The sequence below is a fragment of the Schistocerca americana genome, chromosome 5 (assembly GCF_021461395.2).
Source record: "Schistocerca americana isolate TAMUIC-IGC-003095 chromosome 5, iqSchAmer2.1, whole genome shotgun sequence".
Lineage (NCBI taxonomy): Eukaryota > Metazoa > Arthropoda > Insecta > Orthoptera > Acrididae > Schistocerca > Schistocerca americana.
Window position 1 is genome coordinate 744,589,725 of NC_060123.1, and position 20,905 is coordinate 744,610,629.

A 20,905-nucleotide genomic window follows, 5' to 3' on the forward strand; every position below is an offset into this window, starting at 1 on the left:
TCACATTGACGATGAGACATAGAAATCGGATCGGAATTAAATACATAAGGCACAATGCCGCCTTAAGCACAAGAGTAGAGACTCTTCTTACACTCGGTGCTTTGAGCATTCCCTGTGAGACCAGTATTAGTTTCCCATACACCACTGCAGGTTCAATGTATTCATTGGACATAGACATTTACGATGAAACACAGAAATCGCATCGGAATTAAATACAAAAGGCACAATGCCGCCATAAGTACAAGAATAGAGACTCTTCTTAGGGTTGGTGCTTTGAGCACTCCGTGTGAGACCAGTATTAGTTTCCGATACACCACCGTAGGTTCAATGTATTCATTGGACATACACAATGACAATGGAACACTGAAATTACATCTGAATTAAATACAAATGGAGAGTGAAACTTCTTAAAATCTGTGCTTTGATCCTTTCCTGTGAGACCGGTATTAGTTTCCGATACCCCACTGCAGATTCAATGTATTCCACGGACTTTCAAATTGACGATGAAACACTGAAATATCATCGGAATTAAATACAAAAGGCACAAGCCGCCTTAAGTGCAAGAAGCGTGACACTTCTTGGAGTCTGTGCTTTGATCCTTTCCTGTGAGACCAGTATTAGTTTCCGATACACCACTGCAGGTTCAATGTGTTCCTTGGACCTTCACATTGACGATGAAACACAGAAATCGCATTGGAATTAAATACAAAAGGCACAATGCTGCCCTAAGTACAAGAATAGAGACTCTTCTTGAAGACGGTGCTTTGAGCGATCCGTGTGATACCAGTATTAGTTTCCATACACCACTGCAGGTTCAATGTATTCCTTGGACATACACATTGACGATGAAACACATAAATCCCATCGGAATTAAGTACAAAAGGCACAATGCTCCGTAAGTACAAGAATAGAGACTCTTCTTGAAGTCGCTGCTTTGAGCCTTCCGTGTGAGACCAGTATTAGTTTCCCATACACCACTTCAGGCTCAATGTATTCCTTGGACCTTCACATTGACGATGAAGCACAGAAATCGCATCGGAATTAAATACAAAAGTTACAATGCCGCCTTAAGTACAAGAATATAGACTCTTCTTACAGTCGGTGCTTTGAGCATTCCCTGTGACGCCAGTATTAGTTCCCGATACACCACTGCAGGTTCAATGTATTCCTTGGAAATGCACATTGACGATGAAACACAGAAATCGCATCGGAATTAAATACAACAGAACAATGCCGCCTTAAGTGCAAGATATTTGAGACTTCTTAGAGTCTGTGCTTTGATCCTTTCCTCTGAGACCAGTATTGGTTTCCGATACATCACTGCAGGTTCAATGTGTTCCTTGGACCTTCACATTGACGATGAAACACAGAAATCGCATTGGAATTAAATACAAAAGGCACAATGCCGCCCTAAGTACAAGAATAGAGACTCTTCTTACAGTCGGTGTTTTGAGCATTCCCATTGAGACCAGTATTAGTTTCCCATACACCACTGCAGGTTCAATGTATTCCTTGGACATACACATTGACGATGAAACACAGAAATCGCATCGGAATTAAGTACAAAAGGCACAATGCCTCCTTAAGTACAAGAAAAGAGACTCTTCTTAAGGTCGGTGCTTTGAGCATTCCGTGTGAGACCACTATTAGTTTCCGATACACCACTGCAGGTTCAATGTATTCCTTGGACATACACAATGACAATGAAACACTGAAATTACATCTAAATTAAATACAAAATTCACAATGCCGCCCTAAATACAAGAATAGAGACTCTTCTTACAGTCGGTGTTTTGAGCATTCCCTGTGAGACCAGTATTAGTTTCCGATACACCACTGCAGGTTCAATGTATTCCTTGGACATACACGTTGACGATGAAACACTGAAATTACATCCGAATTAAATATAAAAGGCACAATGCCGCCTTAAGTGCAAGAGTAGAGACTCTTCTTACAGTCGGTGCTATGAGCATTCCCTGTGAGACCGTTATTAGTTTCCGATACACCACAGCAGGTTCATTGTATTCCTTGGACATACACATTGACGATGAAACACCGAAATTACATGGGAATTAAATACAAAAGGCACAATGACTCCTTAAATGCAAGACGAGTGAGACTTCTTATAGTCTGTGCTTTGATCAATTCCTGTGAGACCAGTATTAGTTTCCGATACACCACTGCAGGTTCAATGTATTCCTTGGACATACACATTGACGATGAAACACAGAAATAGCATCGGAACTAAATACAAAAGGCACAATGGCGCCCTAAGTGCAAGAAGAGTGAGTCTTCTTAGAGTCTGTTCTTTGATCCTTTCCTGCGAGACCAGTATTAGATTCCGGTACACCACTTCAGGTTCAATGTATTCCTTGGACCTTCAGATTGACGATGAAGCACAGAAATCGCATCGGAATTAAATACAAAAGTTACAATGCCGCCTTAAGTACAAGAATAGAGACTCTTCTTACAGTCGGTGCTTTGAGCATTACCTGTGAGACCAGTATTAGCGTCCGATACACCACTGCAGGTTCAATGTATTCCTTGGAAATTCACATTGACGATGAGACACAGAAATCGGATCGGAATTAAGTACATAAGGCACAATGCCGACTTAAGCACAAGAATAGAGACTCTTCTTACAGTCGGTGCTTTGAGCATTCCCTGTGAGACCAGTATTAGTTTCCGATACACCACAGCAGGTTCAATGTATTCCTTGGACATACACATTGACGATCAAACACCGAATTACATCGGAATTAAACACAAAAGGCACAAAGTCGCATCAAGAGCAAGAAGCGTGAGACTTCTTAGAGTCTGTGCTTTGATCCTTTCCTGTAAGAACAGTATTAGTTTCCGATACTCCACAGCAGTTTCAATGTATTCCTTGGACATACACATTGACGATGAAACACTGAAATCGCATCGGAATTAAATACAAAAGGCACAATGCCGCCTTAAGTACAAGAAAAGAGACTCTTCTTGAAGTCGGTGCTTTGAGGATTCCGTGTGAGACCAGTATTAGATTCCGATACACCACTGCACGTTCAATGTATTCCTTGGACATACACATTTACGATGAAACACTGAAATTACATCGTAATTAAATACAAAAGGTATAATGCCGTCTTAAGTGCAAGAAGAGTGAGATTTCTTAGAGTCTGTGCTTTTATCCTTTACTGAGCGACCAGTATCAGTTTCCGATACGCCACTGCAGGTTCAATGTATTCCTTGGTCCTTCACATTGACGATGAAACACAGATATCGCATCGGAATTAAATACAAATGGCACAATGCCGCCTTAAGTACAAGAATAGAGACTCTTCTTACAGTCGGTGTTTGAGCATTCCCTGCGAGTCCATTATTAGTTTCCGATACGCCACTGCAGGTTCAATGTATTCCTTGGACCTTCACATTGTCGATGAAACAGAGAAATCTCATCGGAATTAAATACAAACGGCGCAATGCCGCCTTAAGTACAGGAATTGGGACTCTTCTCGCAGTCGGTGATTTGAGCATTGCCCGTGAGACCAGTATTAGCTTGCGATACACCACTGGAGGTTCAATGTATTCCTTGGACATACACATTGACGATGAAACACTGAAATTACATGGGAATTAAATACAAAAGGAACAATTCCGCCTTAAGTGCAAGAAGAGTAAAACTTCTTAAAATCTGTACTTTGATCCTTTCCTGTGAGACCAGTATTAGTTTCCGATACACCACTACGGTTCAATGTGTTCTTTGGACCTTCACATTGACGATGTAACACAGAAATCGCATCGGAATTAAATACAAGAGGCAGAATGCTGCCTTAAGTACAAGAATAGAGACTCTTCTTACAGTCCGTTCTTTGAGCATTCCATTTGAGGCCAGTATTAGTTTCCGATACACCATGGCAGGTTCAGTGTATTCCTTGGACCTTCACATTGACGATGAAACACAGAAATCGCATCGGAATTAAATACAAACGGCACAATGCCGCCTTAAGTACAAGAATAGAGACTCTTCTTACAGTCGGTGTTTTGAGCATTCCCCGTGAGACCAGTATTAGCTTGCGATACACCACTGCAGGTTCAATGTACTCCTTGGACATACACATTGACGATGAAACACTGAAATTACATCGGATTTAAATACAAAACGCACAATGCCGCCTTAAGTGCAAGAAGAGTGAGACTTCTTACAGTCTGTGCTTTGATCCATTCCTGTGAGACCAGTATTAGCTTCCAATACGCCACTGCAGGTTCAATGTATTCCTTGGACATACACATTGACGATGAAACACAGAAATCGCATCGGAATGAAATACAAAAGGCACAATGCCGCCTTAAGTACAAGAATAGAGACTCTTCTTTCAGTCGGGGCTTTGAGCATTCCGTTTGAGACCAGTATTAGTTTCCGATATACCACTGCCAGTTCAATGTATTCCTTGAACATACACATTGACGATGAAACACTGAAATTTCATGGGAATTAAATACATTAGGCACAATGCTGCCTTAAGTGCAAGAATAGAGGCTCCTCTTACAGTCGGTGCTTTGAGCATTCTCTGTGAGACCAGTATTTGTTTCCGATACACCACTGCACGTTCAATGTATTCCTTGGACCTTCACATTGACGATGAAACACAGAAATCGCATCGGAATGAAATACAAAAGGCACAATGCAGCCTTAAGTACAAGAATACAGACTCTTCTTACAGTCGGTGATTTGAACATTCCCTGTGAGACCAGTATTAGAGTCCGATACACCACTGCAGGTTCATTGTATTATTTGGACACACACATTGACGATGAAACACCGAAATTACATCGGAATTAAATACAAAAGGCACAATGCCGCCTTAAGTGCAAGAGTAGAGACTCCTCTTACAGTCGGTGCTTTGAGCATACCCTGCGGGACCAGTATTAGTTTCCGATACACCACTGCAGGTTCAATGTATTCCTTGGACATACACATTGACGATGAAACACAGAAATTACATCAAAAATAAGTACAAAAAGTACAATGCCGCCTTAAGTGCAACAAGAGTGAGAATCCTTAGAGTCTGTGCCTTCATCCTTTCCTGTGCGACCAGTATTAGTTTCCGATACGCCACTGCAGGTTCAATGTATTCCTTGGACCTTCACAGTTTCGATGAAACACAGAAATGGCATCGGAATTAAATACAAATGGCACAATGCCGCCTTAAGTACAAGAGTAGAGACTCTTCTTACAGTCGTTGCTTAGATCATTCCCTGTGAGACCATTATTAGTTTCCGATACACCACTGCAGGTTCCGTGTATTCCTTGGTTCATCACATTGACGATGAAACACAGAAATGGCATCGGAATTAAATAAAAAATGTACAATGCCGCCTTAAGTACAAGAATAGAGACTCTTCTTACAGTCGGTGCTTAGATCATTCCCTGTGAGACCATTATTAGTTTCCGATACACCACTGCAGGTTCCGTGTATTCCTTGGTTCATCACATTGACGATGAAACACAGAAATGGCATCGGAATTAAATAAAAAATATACAATGCCGCCTGAACTACAATAATAGAGACTCTTCTTACAGTAGGTGCTTTGAGCATTCCCTGAGTGACCAGTATTAGTTTCCGATACAACACTGCAGGTTCAATGTATTCCTTGGACATACACATTAACGATGAAACACAGAAATTACATCGTAATTAAATACAAAAGGTACAAAGCCGCCTTAAGTGCAAGAAGAGTGTGACTTCTTAGAGTCTGTGCTTTGATCCTTTCCTGTGAGACCAGTATTACTTTCCGATACAGCACTGCAGGTTCAATGTATTCCACGGACTTTCAAATTGACGATGAAAAATTGAAATCGCATCGGAATTAAATACAAAAGGCACAATGTCGCCTTAAGTGCAAGAAGAGTGACACTTCTTGGAGTCTGTGCTTTGATCCTATCCTGTGAGACCAGTATTAGTTTCCGATACACCACTGCAGGTTCAGTGTATTCCTTGGACCTTCACATTGACGATGAAACACAGTAATCGCATCGGAATAAAATACAAAAGGCACTATGCCGCCTTAAGTACAAGAATAGAGACTCTGCTTACAGTCGGTGCTTTGAGCATTCCCTGTGAGACCAGTATTAGTTTCCGATACACCACAGCAGGTTCATTGTATTATTTGGACACACACATTGACAATGAAACACCGAAATTACATCGGAATTAAATACAAAAGGCACAATGCCTCCTTAAATGCTAGAAGACTGAGACATCTTAGAGTCTGTGCTCTGATCCTTTCCTGTGAGACCAGTATTAGTTTCCGATACACCACTGCAGGTTCAATGTATTCCTTGGACATACACATTGACGATGAAACATAGAAATAGAATCGGAATTAAATACAAAAGGCACAATGCCGCCTTAAGTACAAAATTAGAGACTCTTCTTGAAGTCGGTGCTTTGAGCATTCCGTGTGAGACCAGTATAAGTTTCCCATACACCACTGCAGGTTCAATGTATTCCTGGGACATACACATTGACGATGAAACACAGATATCGCATCGGAATAAATTACAAAAGGCACTATGCCGCCTTAAGTACAAGAATAGAGACTCTGCTTACAGTCGGTGCTTTGAGCATTCCCTGTGAGACCAGTATTAGTTTCTGACACACCACTCCAGGTTCAATGTATTCCTTGGACATACACATTGACGATGAAACACTGAAATTACATCGGAATTAAATACAAAAGGAACAATGACGCCTTAAGTGCAAGAAGAGTGAGACTTCTTAGAGTCTGTCCTTTGATCCTTTCCTGTGAGACCAGTATTAGTTTCCGATACAGCACTGCAGGTTCAATGTATTCCACGGACTTTCAAATTGACGATGAAAAACTGAAATCGCATCGGAATTAAATACAAAAGGCACAGTGCCACCCTAAGTAGAAGAATAGAGACTCGTCTTACAGTCGGTGTTTTGAGCATTCCCTGTGAGACCAGTATTAGTTTCTGACACACCACTCCAGGTTCAATGTATTCCTTGGACATACTCATTGACGATGAAACACTGAAATTATATAGTAATTAAATACAAAAGGTACAATGCCGCCTTAAGTGCAAGAAGAGTGAGACTTCTTAGAGTCTGTGATTTTATCCTTTCCTGTGCGACCAGTATCAGTTTCCGATACGCCACTGCAGGTTCAACGTAATCCTTGGACCTTCATATTGACGATGAAACACAGAAATCGCATCGGAATTAAATACAAATGGCACAATGCCGCCTTAAGTAGAAGAATAGAGACTCTTCTTATAGTCGGTGCTTTGAGCATTCCCCGTGAGACAAGTATCAGCTTGCGATACACCACTGCAGGTTCAATGTATTCCTTGGACATACACATTGACGATGAAACACTGAAATTACATCGGAATTAAAGACAAAAAGCACAATGCCGCCATAAGTGCAAGAATGGAGACTCTTCTTACAGTCGGTGCTTTTAGCATTCCACTGCATTTTAAATGTATTCCTTGGACATACACATTGACGACAAAACACAGAAATCGCATCGGAATTAAATACAAAAGGCACAATGCCGCCTTAAGTACAAGAATAGAGACTCTTCTTGCAGTCGGTGTTTTGAGCATTCCCTGTGACATCAGTATTAGTTTCCGATACACCACTGCAGGTTCAAAGTATTCCTTGGACATACGTCTTAACGATGAAACACAGAAATCGCATCGGAATTAAATACAAAAGGCACAATGCCGACTTAAGTACAAGAATAGAGACCTTTCTTACAGTCTTAAAGTCGGTGTTTTGAGCATTCCCCGTGGGACCATCAAACAAGTACAAGTATAGCTACTCTTCTTACAGTCGGTGCTTTGAGCATTCCCTGTGAGACCAGTATAAGTTTCCGACACACCACTCCAGGTTCAATGTATTCCTTGGACATACACATTGTCGATGAAACACTGAAATTACATCGGAATTAAATACAAAAGGCACAATGCCGCCGTAAGTACAAGAATAGAGACTCTTCATACAGTCGGTGCTTTGAACATTCATTGTGAGACCATTATTAGTTTCCGATACACCACTGCAGGTTCAATGTGCTCCTTGGACCTTCACATTGACGATGAAACACAGAAATCGCATCGGAATTAAATACAAAAGGCACTATGCCCCCTTAAGTACAAGTATAGAGACTCTTCTTACAGTCGGTGCTTTGAGCACTCCCTGTGAGATCAGTGTTAGTTTCCGATACCTCTGCAGGTTCAATGTATTCCTTGGACATACACGTTGACGATGAAACACTGAAATTACATCGGAATTAAGTACAAAAGGCACAACGCCGCCCTAAGTGCAAGAAGAGTGAGTCTTCTTAGAGTGTGTGCTTTGATCCTATCCTGTGAGACCACTTTCAGTTTCCGATACACCACTGCAGATTCAATGTATTCCTTGGACATACACATTGACGATGAAACACAGAAATTACATCGTAAATAAATACAAAAGGTACAATGCCGCCTTAAGTGCAAGAAGAGTGAGTCTTCTTAGAGTCTGTGCTTTTATCTTTCCTGTGCGACCAGTATTAGTTGCCGATACGCCACTGCCGGTTCAATGTATTCTTTGGACCTTCACATTGTCGAAGAAACACAGAAATCGCATCGGAATTAAATACAAATGGCACAATGCCGCCCTAAGTAGTAGAATAGAGACTCTTCTTACAGTCGGTGTTTTGAGCATTTCCTGTGAGACCAGTATTAGTTTCCGATACACCACTGCAGGTTCAATGTATTCCTTGGACATACACGTTGACGATGAAACACTGAAATTACATCGGAATTAAATACAAAAGGCACAATGCCGCCTTAAGTGCAAGAATAGACACCCTTCTTACAGTCGGTGTTTGAGCATTACCTGCAAGACCAGTATTAGTTTCCGATACACCACTGCACGTTCAATGTATTCCTTGGACATACTCATTGACGATGAAACACTGAAATTACATCGTAATTAAATACAATAGGTACAATACCGCCTTAACTGCAAGAAGAGTGAGACTTCTTAGAGTCTGTGATTTTATCGTTTCCTGTGCGACCAGTATCAGTTTCCGATACGCCACTGCAGGTTCAATGTATTCCTTGGACCTTCACATTGACGATGAAACTCAGAAATCGCATCGGAATTAAATACAAATGGCACAATGCCGCCTTAAGCACAAGAATAGAGACTCTTCTTACAGTCGGTGCTTTTGAGCATTCCCTGTGAGATCAGTATTAGTTTCCGATACACCACTGCAGGTTCAATGTATTCTTTGGACCTTCACATTGACGATGTAACACAGAAATCTCATTGCAATTAAATACAAAAGGCACAATGCCGCCTTAAGTACAAGAATAGAGACTCTTCTAACAGTCGGTTCTTTGTGCATTCCCCGTGAGACCAGTATTAGCTTGCGATACACCATTGCAGGTTCAATGTATTCCTTGGACATACACATTGACGATGAAACACTGAAATTACATCGGAATTACATACAAAACGCACAATGCCCCCTTAAGTGCAAGAAGAGTGAGACTTCTTAGAGTCTGTGCTTTGATCCATTCCTTTGAGACCAGTATTAGCTTCCGATACGCCACTGCAGGTTCAATGTATTTCTTTGACATACACATTGACGATGAAACACAGAAATCGCATCGGAATTAAATACAAAGGGCACAATGCCGCCATAAGTACAAGAATAGAGACTCTTCTAACAGTCGGTTCTTTGAGCATTCCCCGTGAGACCAGTATTAGCTTGCGATACACCATTGCAGGTTCAATGTACTCCTTCGACATACACATTGACGATGAAACACCGAAATTACATCGGAATTTTATACAAAAGGCACAATGCCGCCTTAAGTGCAAGAAGATTGAGACTTCTTAGAGTCTGTGCTTTGATCCTTTCCTGTGAGACCAGTATTAGCTTCCGATACACCACTGCAGGTTTAGTGTATTCCTTGGACCTTCACATTGACGATGAAACACAGAAGTCACATCTGAATTAAATACAAAAGGCACAATGCCGCCTTAAGTACAAGAATAGAGACTCTTCTTACAGTCGGTGCATTGAGCACTCCCTTTGAGACCAGTATTAGTTTCCGATACACCACTGCAGGTTCAATGTATTCCTTGGACATACACATTGACGATGAAACACAGATATCGCATCGGAATTAAATACAAAAATCACAATGCCTCCTTACGTACAAGAATAGAGACTCTTCATACGGTCGGTGCTTTGAGCATTCATTGTGAAACCAGTATTAGTTTCCGATACACCTCTGCAGGTTCAATGAATTCCTTGGACCTTCACATTGACGATGAAACAAAGAAATCGCATCGGAATTAAATACAAAAGGCACAATGCCCCCTTAAGTACAAGAATAGAGACTCTTCTTAAAGTCGGTGCTTAGGCATTCCGTGTGAGACCAGTATTAATTTCCGATACACCACTGCAGGTTCAATGTATTCCTTGGACATACACATTGACGATGAAGCACAGAAATCGCATCGGAATTAAATACAAAAGGCACAATGCCGCCTTAAGTACAAGAATAGAGACTCTTCTTACAGTCGGTGCTTTGAGCACTCCCTGTGAGATCAGTGTTAGTTTCCGATACCACTGCAGGTTCAATGTATTCCTTGGACATACACATTGACAATGAAACACTGAAATTAATTCCGCGCTAAGTGCAAGAAGAGTGAAACTTCTTAAAATGTGTGCTTTGATCCTTTCCTGTGAGACCAGTATTAGTTTCCGATACACCACTGCAGGTACAATGTATTCCTTGGACACACACGTTGACGATGAAACACTGAAATTACATCGGAATTAAATACAAGAGGCACAATGCCGCCCTAAGTGCAAGAAGAGTGAGTCTTCTTAGATTCTGTGCTTTGATCCTTTCCTGTGAGACCAGTTTTAGTTTCCGATACACCACTGCAGATTCAATGTATTCCTTGGACATACACATTGACGATGAAACACAGAAATTACATCGTAAATAAATACAAAAGGTACATGCCGCCTTAAGTGCAAGAAGAGTGAGTCTTCTTAGGATTTGTGCTTTTATCCTTTCCTGTGCGACCAGTATTAGTTGCCGATACGCCACTGCAGGTTCAATGTATTCCCTGGACCTTCACATTGTCGATGAAACACAGAAGTCGCATCGGAATTAAATACAAAAGGCACAATGCCGCCTTAAGTACAAGAATAGAGATTCTTCTTACAGTCGGTGCTTTGAGCATTCCCTGTGAGACCACTATTAGCTTGTGATACACCACTGCAGGTTCAATGTGTTCCTTGGACCTTCATAATGATGATGAAACACAGAAATCGCATCGGAATTAAATACAAAAGGCACAATGCCACCATAAGTACAAGAATAGATTCTCATCTTACAGTCGGTGCTTTGAGCATTACCTGCGAGTCGAGTATTAGTTTCCGATACACCACTGCAGGTTCAATGTATACCTTAGACACACACATTGACGAAGAAACACTGAAATTAAATCGGAATTAGATACAAAAGGCTAAATGCCGCCTTAAGTGCAAGAAGAGTGAGACGTCTCTAAGTCTGTGATATGATCATTTGCTGTGAGACCAGTATGTTTCCGATACACCACTGCAGGTTCAATGTATTCTTTGGACCATCACATTGACAGTGAAACACAGAAATCGCATTGGAATTAAATACAAAAGGCACAATGCCGCCTTAAGTACAAGAATAGAGACTCTTCTTACAGTCGGTGCTTTGGACATACTCCGTGAGACCAGTATTCGATTCCGATACACCACTGCAAGTTCAATGTATTCCTTGGACCATCACATTGACGATGAAACACAGAAATCGGATTGGAATTAAATACAAAAATCACAATGCCGACTTAAGTACAAGAATAGAGACTCTTCTTACAGTCGGTGCTATGACCATTCCCTGTGAGACCAGTATTAGTTTCCGATACACCACTGCAGGTTCAATGTATTTCTTGGACATACACATTGACGATGGAAAACTGAAATTACATCAGAATTAAATACAAAAGGCACAATGCCGCCTTAAGTGCAAGAAGAGTGAGACTTCTTAGAGTCTGTGCTTTGATCCTTTCCTGTGAGACCAGTATTAGTTTCCGATACAGCACTGCAGGTTCAATGTATTCCACGGACTTTCAATTGACGATGAAACACTGAAATCGCATCGGAATTAAATACGAAAGGCACAATTCCTCCTTCAGTGCAAGAAGAGTGACCCTTCTTACAGTCGGTTCTTTGAGCATTCCCTGTGAGACCAGTATTAGTTTCCGATACACCACTGCAGGTTCAATGTATTCCATGGAAATTCACATTGGCGATGAGACACAGAAATCGGATCGGAATTAAATACAAAAGGCACAATGCCGCCTTAAGCACAAGAATAGAGACTCTTCTTACAGTCGGTGCTTTGAGCATTCCCTGTGAGACCAGTATTACTTTCCGATACACCACAGCAGGTTCAAGGTATACCTTGGACATACACATTGACGATCAAACACTGAAATTACATCGGAATTAAATAATAAAGGCACAAAGCGGCCTTAAGTGCAAGAAGAGTGAGACCTCTTAGAGTCTGTGCTTTGATCCTTTCCTGTGAGAACAGTATTAGTTTCCGATACTCCACTACAGGTTCAACGTATTCCTTGGACATACACATTGACGATGAAACACCAAAATCGCAACGGAATGAAATACAAAAGACACAATGCAGCCTTAAGTACAAGAATGCAGACTCATCTTACTGGCTGTGCTTTGAGCATTCCCTGGGAGACCAGTATTAGTTTCCGATACACCACTGCAGGTTCAATGTATTCCTTGGGCATACACACTGACGATGAAACACAGAAATCGCATCGGAATTAAATACAAACGGCACAATGCCGCCTTAAGTACAAGAATAGAGACTCTTCTTACAGTCGGTGCTTCGAGCATTCCCCGTGAGACCAGTATTAGCTTGCGATACACCACTGCAGGTCCAATGTATTCCGTGGACATACACATTGACGATGAAACACTGAAATTACATCGGAATTAAATACAAAACGCACAATGCCGCCATAAGTGCAAGAAGAGTGGGACTTCTTAGAGTCTGTGCTTTGATCCATTCCTGTGAGTCCAGTATTCGCTTCCGATACGCCACTGCAGGTTCAATGTATTCCTTGGACATACACATTGACGATGAAACACAGAAATCGCATCGGAATTAAATAGAAAAGGCACAATGCCGCCTTAAGTACAAGAATAGAGACTCCTCTTAAAGTCGGTGCTTTAAGCATTCCGTGTGAGACCAGTATTAGTTTCCGATACACCACTGCAGGTTCAATGTATTCCTTGGACATACACAATGACAATGAAACACTGAAATTACATCGGAATTAAATACAAAAGGAACAATTCCGCCATGAGTGCAAGACGAGTGAAACTTCTTAAAATCTGTGCTTTGATCCTTTCCTGTGAGACCAGTATTAGTTTCCGATACACCACTGCAGGTTCAATGTATTCCTTGGACATACACAATGACAATGAAACACTGAAATTACATCGGAAATAAATACAAAAGGAACAATTCCGCCTTAAGTGCAAGAAGAGTGAAACTTCTAAAAATGTGTGCTTTGATCCTTTCCTGTGAGACCAGTATTAGTTCCGATACACCACTGCAGGTTCAATGTATTCCTTGGACCTTCACATAGACGATGAAACACCGGAATCGCATCGGAATTAAATACAAAAGGCACAATGCCGCCTTAAGTACAAGAATAGAGACTCTTCTTACAGTCGGTTCTTTGAGCATTCCCTGTGAGACCAGTATTAGTTTCCGATACACCATTGCCGGTTCAATGAATTCTTTGGACCTTCACATTGACGATGTAACACAGAATTCGCATCGGAATTAAATACAAAATGCACAATGCCACCTGAAGTACAAGAATAGAGACTCTTCTTACAGTCGGTTCTTTGAGCATTCCCTTTGAGACCAGTATTAGTTTCCGATACACCATAGCAGGTTCAGTGAATTCCTTGGAACTTCACATTGACTATGAAACACAGAAATCGCATCGGAATTAAATACAAAAGGCACAATGCCGCCTTATGTACAGGAATAGAGACTATTCTTACAGTCGTTGTTTGAGCATTCCCTGTGAGACCAGTATTAGTTTCCGATACACCACAGCAAGTTCAATGTATTCCTTGGTCCTTCACATTGACGATGAAACACCGAAATCGCATCGGAATTAAATACAAAAGGCGCAATGCCGCCTTAAGTACAAGAATAGAGACTCTTCTTACAGTCGGTGTTTGAGCAATCCCTGTGAGACCAGTATTAGTTTCCGATATACCACTGCAGGTTCAATGTATTCCTTGGACATACGCATTGACGATGAAACACAGAAATCGCATCGGAATTAAACACAAAAGGCACAATGCCGCCTTACGTACAAGAGTAGAGACTCTCCTTACAGTCGGTGCTTTGAGCATTCCCTGTGAGACCAGTATTAGTTTCCGATACACCACTGCAGGTTCATTGTATTCCTTAGACATACACCTTGACGATGAAACACTGAAATTAGATCGGAATCATATACAAAAGGCACAATGCCGCCATAAGTGCATGAATAGAGACTCTTCTTACAGTCGGTGCTTTGAGCATTACCTGTGAGGCCAGTATTAGTTTCCGATACACCACTGCAGGTACAATGTAATCCTTGGACCTTCAAATTGACGATGAAACACAGAAATCGCATCGGAATTACATACAAATGGCACAATGCCGCCTTAAATACATGAATTGAGACTCTTCCTACCGTCGATGCTTTGATCATTCCCTGCGAGACCAGTATTAGTTTCCGATACACCACTGCAGGTTCAATGGAATCCATGGACATACACATTTACGATGAAACACAGAAATCGCCTCGGAATTAATACAAAAGGCACAATGCCGCCTTACATACAAGAATAGAGCCTCTTCTTACACTCGGTGCTTTGAGCATTCGCTGTGAGACCAGTATTAGTTTCCGATACACCACTCCAGGTTCAATGTATTCCTTGGACATACTCATTGACGATGAAACACTGATATTACATCGGTATTAAATACAAAAGGGACAATGCCGCCTTAACTGCAAGATGAGTGAGACTTCTTAGAGTCTGTGCTTTGATCCTTTCCTGTGAGACCTGTATTAGTTTCCGATACACCACTGCAGGTTCATTGTATATCTTGGACCTTCGCATTGACGAAGAAACACAGAAATCGCAGTGGAACTAAATTCAAAAGGCACAATGCCGCCTTACGTACAAGAATAGAGACTCCTCTTACAGTCGGTGCTTTGGGCATTCCCTGTGAGACCAGTATTAGTTTCTGATACACCACTGCAGGTTCAATGTATTCCTTAGACACACACATTGACAATGAAACACTGAAATTACATCGGAATTAAATACAAAAGTCACAATGCCGCCATAAGTGCAAGAACATAGACTCTTCTTACAGTCGGTGCTTTGAGCATTCCCTGCGAGACCACTACTAGTTTCCGATACACCACTGCAGGTTCAATGTATTCCTTGGACCTTCACATTGACGATGAAGCACCGAAATCGCATCGGAATTAAATACAAAAGGCGCAATGCCGCCATAAGTGCCAGAATAGAGACCCTTCTTACAGTCGGTGCTTTGAGCATTCCCTGTGAGACCAGTATTAGTTTCCGATACACCACAGCAGGTACAATGTATTCCTTGGAACTTCCAATTGACGATGAAACACAGAAATCGCATCGGAATTAAATACAAAAGGCACAATGCCGCCTTACGTACAAGAATAGAGACTCTTCTATCAGTCGGTGTTTTGAGCATTCCCTGTGAGAAAAGTATTAGTTTCGGATACACCACTCCAGGTTCAATGTATTCCTTGGACATACTCATTGACGATGAAACACTGAAATTACAGCGGAATTAAATACAAAAGGGACAATGCCGCCTTAACGGCAAGATGAGTGAGACTTCTTAGAGTCTGTGCTTTGATTTCTTCCTGTGAGACCAGTTTTAGTTTCCGATACTCCACTGCAGGTTCAATGTATTACTTGGACCTTCGCATTGACGATGAAACACAGATATCGAATCGGAACTAAATACAAAAGGCACAATGCCGCAATAAGTACAAGAATAGAGATTCTTCTTACAGTCGGTGCTTTGAACATTCCCTGTGAGACCAGTTTAAGTTTCTGATACACCACTGCAGGTTCAATGTATTCCTTGGAGATACACATTGACGATGAAACACAGATATCGCATCGGAATTAAATACAAAAGGCACAATGATGCCTTACGTACGAGAATAGACACTCTCCTTACGGTCGGTGCTTTGAGCTTTCCCTGTGACACCAGTTTTAGTTTCCGATACACCACTCCAGGTCAATGTATTCCTTGGACATACTCATTGACGATGAAATACTGAAATTACATCGGAATTAAATACAAAAGGACCAATGCCGCCTTAACGGCAAGATGAGTAAGACTTCTTGGAGTCTGTGTTTTGATCCTTTCCTGTGAGACCAGTATTAGTTTCCGATACACCACTGCAGGTTCAATGTATTCCTTGGAACTTCACATTGACGATCAAACACAGAAATCGCATCGGAATTAAATACAAAAGGCACAATGCCGCCTTAAGTACAAGAATTGAGACTCTTCCTACAGTCGATGCTTTGAGCATTCCCTCTGAGACCAGTATTAGTTTCCGATACACAACTGCAGGTTGAATGGATTCCTTGGACATACGCATTGACGATGAAACACAGAAATCACCTCGGAATTAATACAAAAGGCACAATGCTGCCTTACGTACAAGAATAGAGACTCTTCTTACAGTCTGTGCTTTGAGCATTCGCTGTGAGACCAATATTAGTTTCCGATACACCACTCCAGGTTAAATGTATTCCTTGGACATACTCATTGACGATGAAACACTGAAATTACATCGGTATTAAATACAAAAGGAACAATGCCGCCTTAACTGCTAGATGAGTGAGACTTCTTAGAGTCTGTGCTTTGATCCTTTCCTGTGAGACCAGTATTAGTTTCCGATACACCACAGCGGGTACAATGTATTCCTTGGAACTTCACAATGACGATGAAACACAGAAATCGCATCGGAATTAAATACAAAAGGCACAATGCCGCCTTAAGTACAAGAATTGAGACTCTTCCTACAGTCGATGCTTTGAGCACTCCCTGTGAGACCAGTATTAGCTTCCGATACACCACTGCAAGTTCAATGGATTCCTTGGACATACGCATTGACGATGAGACACAGAAATCACCTCGGAATTAATACAAAAGGCACAATGCCGCCTTACGAACAAGAATAGAGACTCTTCTTACAGTCGGGGCTTTGAGCATTACCTGTGAGACCAGTACTAGTTTACGATACACAACTGCAGGTACAATGTATTCCTTGGACCTTCACATTGACGATGGAACACAGAAATGGCATCGGAATTAAATACAAAAGGCACAATGCCGCCATAAGTGCAAGAACAGAGACTCCTCTTACAGTCGGTGCTTTGAGCTTTCCCTGTGAGACCAGTATTGGTTTCCGATACACCACTCCAGGTTCAATGTATTCCTTGGACATACTCATTGACGATGAAACACTGAAATTACATCGGAATTAAATACAAAAGGAACAATGCCGCCTTAACGGCCAGATGAGTAAGACTTCTTAGGGGCTGTGCTTTGATCCTTTCCTGTGAGGCCAGTATTATTTTCCGATACACCACTGCAGGTTCAATGTGTTCCTTGGACCGTCGCATTGACGATGAAACACAGAAATCGAATCGGAACTAAATACAAAAGGCACAATGCCGCAATAAGTACAAGAATAGAGACTCTTCTTACAGTCGGTGCTTTAAGCACTGCATGTGAGACCAGTATTATTTTCCGATACTCCACTGCAGGTTCCATGTGTTCCTTGGACCTTCGCATTGACGAAGAAACATAGAAATCACATCGGAACTAAATACAAAAGGCACAATGCCGCAATAAGCACAAGACTAGAGACTCTTCTTACAGTCGTTGCTTTGAGCATTCCCTGTGAGACCAGTATTAGTTTCCGATACACCACAGCAGGTTCAATGTATTCCTTAGACATACACATTGACGATGAAACACTGAAATTACAATGGAATTTAATAAAAAAGGCACAATGCCGCCATAAGTACAAGAATAGAGACTCCTCTTACAGTCGGTTCTTTGAGCATTCCCTGTGAGACCAGTATTAGTTTCCGATACACCACTGCAGGTACAATGTATTCCTTGTACCTTCACATTGACGATGAAACGCAGAAATCGCATCGGAATTAAATGCAAAAGGCACAATGCCGCCTTAAGTACAAGAATAGAGACTCTTCTTACAGCCGGTGCTTTGAGCATTCCCTGTGAGACCAGTATTAGTTTCCGATACACCACTGCAGGTTCAGTGTATTCCTTGGACATACACATTGACGATGAAACACAGAAATCGCATCGGAATTAAATACAAAATGCACAATGCCGCCTTAAGTACAAGAATAGAGACTTTTCTTACAGTCGGTGATTTGAGCATTCCCTGTGAGACCAGTAGTAGTTTCTGATACACCACTGCTGGTTCAATGTATTCCTTAGACATACACATTGACAACGAAACACTGATATTACATCGGTATTAAATACAACAGGAACAATGCCGCCTTAAGTGCAAGAAGAATGAGACTTCTTAGAGTCTGTGCTTTGATCCTTTCCTGTGAGACCAGTATTAGTTTCCGATACACCACTGCAGGTGCAATGTATTCCTTGGACCTTCTCATTGACGATGAAACACAGAAATCGCATTGGAATTAAATACAAAAGGCACAATGCCGCCTTAAGTAGAAGAATAGAGACTCTTCTTACAGTCGGTGCTTTGAGCTTTCCCTGTGAGACCAGTATTAGTTTCCGATATACCACTCCAGGTTCAATGTATTCCTTGGACCTTGACATTGACGATGAAACACAGAATTCGCATCGGAATTAAATACTAAAGGCATAATGCCGCCTTCAGTACAAGAATAGAGACTCTTCTTACAGTCGGTGCTTTGACCATTTCGTGTGAGACCAATATTAGTTTCCGATACACCACTGCAGGTTCAATGTATTGCTTGGACGTACACATTGACGATGAAACACAGAAATCGCATCGGAATTAAATACAAAAGGTACAATGCCGCCTTACGTACAAGAATTGAGACTCAAATAACGGTCGGTGCTTTTAGCATTCCCTGTGAGACCAGTATTAGTTTCCGATACACCAATCGAGGTTCAATGTATTCCTTAGTCATACTCATTGACGATGAAACACTGAATTTACATCGGAATTAAATACAAAAGGAACAATGCCGCCTTAACGGCAAGATGAGTGAGACTTCTTAGAGTCTGTGCTTTGATCCTTTCCTGTGAGACCATTATTAGTTTCCGATACACCACTGCAGCTTCAATGTATTCCTTGGATCTTCGCATTGACGATGAAACACAGAGATCGAATCGGAACTAAATACAAAAGGCACAATGCCGCAATAAGTACAAGAATGGAGACTCTTCTTACAGTCGGTGCTTTGAGCAATCCCTGTGAGTCCAGTATTAGATTCCGATACACCACTGCAGGTTCAATGTATTCTTTAGACATACACATTGACGATGAAACACTGAAATTACATCGGAATTAAATACAAATGGCACAATGCCGCCATAAGTGCGAGAATAGAGACTCCGCTTACAGTCGGTGCTTTGAGCATTCCCTGTGAGACCAGTATTAGTTTCCGATACACCAATCGAGGTTCAATGTATTCCTTAGTCATACTCATTGACGATGAAACACTGAATTTACATCGGAATTAAATACAAAAGGAATAATGCCGCCTTAACGGCAAGATGAGTGAGACTTCTTAGAGGCTGTGCTTTGATCCTTTCCTGTGAGACCATTATTAGTTTCCGATACACCACTGCAGGTTCAATGTATTCCTTGGATCTTCGCATTGACGATGAAACACAGAGATCGAATCGGAACTAAATACAAAAGGCACAATGCCGCAATAAGTACAAGAATGGAGACTCTTCTTACAGTAGGTGCTTTGAGCAATCCCTGTGAGACCAGTATTAGATTCCGATACACCACTGCAGATACAATGAATTCCTTAGACATACACATTGACGATGAAACACTGAAATTACATCGGAATTTAATACAAAATGCACAATGCCGCCATAAGAGCAAGAATAGAGACTCTTCTTACAGTCGGTGCTTTGAGCTTTCCCTGTGAGACCAGTATTAGTTTCCGATACACCACTCCAGGTTCAATGTATTCCTTGGACATACTCATTGACGATGAAACACTGAAATTACTTCGGAATTAAATACAAAAGGAACTATGCCGCCTTAACGGCAAGATGAGTAAGACTTCTTATAGTCTGTGCTTTGATCCTTTCCTGTGAGACCAGTATTAGTTTCCGATACACCACTGCAGGTTCAAAGTATTCCTTGGACCTTCGCATTGACGATGAAACAAAGAAATCGAGGCGGAACTAAATACAAAAGGCACAATGCCGCAATAAGTACAAGAATAGAGACTCTTCTTACAGTCGGTGCTTTGAGCATTCCCTGTCAGACCAGTATTAGTTTCCGATACACCACTGCAGGTTCAATGTAGTGCTTAGACATACACATTGACGATGAAACACTGAAATTACATCGGAATTAAATACAAATGGCACAATGCCGCCATAAGTGCAAGAATAGAGACTCCTCGTACAGTCGGTGCTTTGAGCTTTCCCTGTGAGACCAGT